At 55.4% G+C, this 2,885-nt stretch overlaps 1 non-coding gene across 1 annotated transcript; it reads right to left on the reverse strand.

The window, feature by feature from the left end:
• Positions 1–2,462: 2,462 nt before the first annotated feature.
• On the reverse strand, positions 2,463–2,534 carry TRNAT-CGU (transfer RNA threonine (anticodon CGU)). The gene has a single exon. It is a non-coding gene; the product is annotated as a tRNA-Thr (tRNA).
• Positions 2,535–2,885: the final 351 nt, after the last annotated feature.

Consider the following 2,885-nt stretch of genomic DNA (forward strand, 5'->3'; position numbering starts at 1 on the left):
ATATTCGCTCGCAGGAAAAAATCAGCCTGACCTAAAGTGGCTGATATTTTTAAAAATATCTTGGAGGTTTCAGCCGCCCACACATGGCTGTGCCTGCCTACGTGGCTCTTCCCAAGTGCAGCCTCAGAGGCCCAGTGTTTGTCCTAGATCTTGGGGGGAGCCACTGTGGGGAGGTCTGAGCAAGGGGAAAGCTAATGGGAGAGTGGTTGGGGGGTGGGATTTGTAGCTCTGGTCCTGCCCATCAGGGAGGACTGGCTGTTACTCTGGATGGAGGAGCCAGGGCTGTGTAGTCTCATCACGAGGGCATCATGTCCAAGCCCTACTGTGAAATTCACTACTTTGGCAGCTATGAGAGAGAGGGTGGGGTGAGGCCCCTGGAGGCCTCTCCCCGTCCTCCCCTTCTCCCTACCTTGCTTCTCCAAGGGCCAGGCTCTGAAGTAGAAACTTAGAATTTCAAGCCACAAGGCACTTAGAAAACATCTCTTTCAACTCTCGAATTTTGCAACCAAGAAAGTTGAAGTCCAGGGTATATAAATGATTTAACAGGGGTCAAGCAATAGACACCAGGCTTCCCTGGTGGCTCAGATGGTAAAGAATCTGCCTCCAACATTTGATCCCTGGGTCAGGAAGATCACCTATAGAAGGGCATGGCAACCCATTCCACTATTCTTGCCTGGAGAATCCCGTGGACAGAGGAGCCTGGTGAGCCTGGGGTCCCAAAGAGTCGGACAGGACTAAGCAAGTAACACTTTCACACGTGGCAATAAGCTCAATACACGTGTCCCCTTCTGCCCTCCCTTCAAGCATGGAGGTGCGTGTAGGGACCTGTGGGCCTACAAGGTAACTGCCAGGCCTCTTGGCTCACCCTGGTGCTTGTATTGGACCTGCCTCTCCTCCTCCACCTCCTCTCACCAACATTGACTCGGGATACGTATTTGACCCCTGCCTCTGGCTTGTTACCTCTGGGTTCCCCCATGTTTCCCCCAACATCTGTATGCTGACCTCTTCTGTACCTTGACCCTCTTTTATTGACTTTGGCTTGACTCATCCACCCCTCCACCCCGCTCTGTTGGGGTGGAATTCTCTGTTCCAGCAACAGCAGGAAACCCAATGTCCAGCCTCCGAGTTCCTTCTCATCAGGAATCCAAGCTGAGGGACAGTATTCAAGGCCGCAACCAGGAATCCAGGACCTTTCCCCCTTTTGGAGTCTGAATGTCTGGAAAATCGATTGGCACTTAGTCACAATTCCATGATGACACTCAGCATTCCATTCAAAAGCCAAGCGCAGGGGCTTCCCTGTGGTCCACTGGTTAAGAATTCACCTTGCAGTACAGGAGACATCCCTGTTCCAGGAAGATCCCACCTGCCACGGGGCAAAGGGGCCTGTGAGCTACAACTAGTGAACCCGTGTGCTGCAGCTACTGAGCCTGCCGCCTGGAGCCCGTGCTTCCCAACAAGAAAAGCCATTGCAGTGAGAAGCCTGTGCACTGAAAGTAGACTGTAGCCCATGCTCGCCACAACTAGAGAAAGCCTGCATGCAACAATAAAGACATAGGGCAGCCAATAAATAAATAAGCTTAAAAAAAAAAAACTTGTTGTTTTTTTTTAAGTGCAAGCACAACTCTTCTATTTTTTGGAATCTTAGAGGGAAAGATCAGTGTATTTATTTCCATGCTGCCTGAGCCCTAGACACTGCCCCAGATAGACTCTGCTGACATCCAGTCCACCTGATGCTCCACATAGTCAACCGTGCAATGGGACCAGCAGAAAGTTGTGTTCTGTGGTCACATCAACAGAAGTATGAGGTACAGAATGAGGGAGGTGAAGTTCCCTTAATAAGACTACACCTCGAGTAGAATTGGGTTGGCCCCAAAAGTTCGAGTTTTTCCATAGGACGTTATAGAAAAAACTAAGACAAATTTTGGGCTAACCCAATATTTTCAGTTCTGAGGGTCACAACTGAAGAAGGAGCATACCAGGAAATGAGAGGCACTAATGTCATATTAGTTGGGTTTTTGATCCTAGAAATGACATGGGGAGTGTCATCACTGGCTACGGGCCAGATTCAAGGGATCACACAGGCAGGCGCCAGACCTCAAGGATCAGTTTCCCAAGGGCTGGGAAAGGGAAAAGGCGCCTTCCAGCTGAACGATCCGGTACCTAGTGCGGGCCTTAGTCCCCACGGGTAACACGGGAATCTCAGGCCAGCCTCGCCCTGCGCATTGCGGCGGGGTGATGGGCTCCGGGGAGGGAAGGCGCAGGGCGGCCGGCGAAGCGCGCGAACTGGCCCTGCCTGCGCTGGTGACCGCAGAGCCTAGGGATGGAGGGGGAAGGGTGGGACTCGAGGAGGCCAGGAATGACATGGAAAGTAAAAAGCAAAAAAAACGCCACATCACGGAGGAAGTGGGCAGCACACGTGGGACGCTAAAGCTCCCACGACCAAACCCACACCCTCAAAGGGTAGGCACGGACGGGGTTCGAACCCGCGATCTTCGGTTTACGAGACCGACGCCTTACCACTTGGCCACCGCGCCTGACAGCCGAGGGAGCGGTGGAAGCTCTCAGTGGAGGGGAGGCGGCGCAGGCGCGGGAAGGGCGGTGCCTCGCCCCCAGCTCCGCCCCCGGCCCCGCCGCCCGGCCCTCCAGATCCGCGGGCCGGGACCCGGCTCTCCGAGCCCTTGCGGCGTGCTGAGGGCCGAGACCTGCCGCACCCCGTCCCCCGTTCTGCCCGCGGTAGGTTGCGAACCCGCAGCGCCAGCCAGCCCGGCTCCGCCCCGCCTCCGGCGCCCGCAGGGGCGCGGCGCCTGCGGAGAGGCCCGCGGGGGGATTCGAAAGAGGCGGCGGCGGCGGGCGGAGAGAAACCGAGACCGACGCCTGCTACGGAG

This window comes from Bos taurus, chromosome 19, assembly GCF_002263795.3.
Source record: "Bos taurus isolate L1 Dominette 01449 registration number 42190680 breed Hereford chromosome 19, ARS-UCD2.0, whole genome shotgun sequence".
In the NCBI taxonomy this organism is placed as follows: domain Eukaryota; kingdom Metazoa; phylum Chordata; class Mammalia; order Artiodactyla; family Bovidae; genus Bos; species Bos taurus.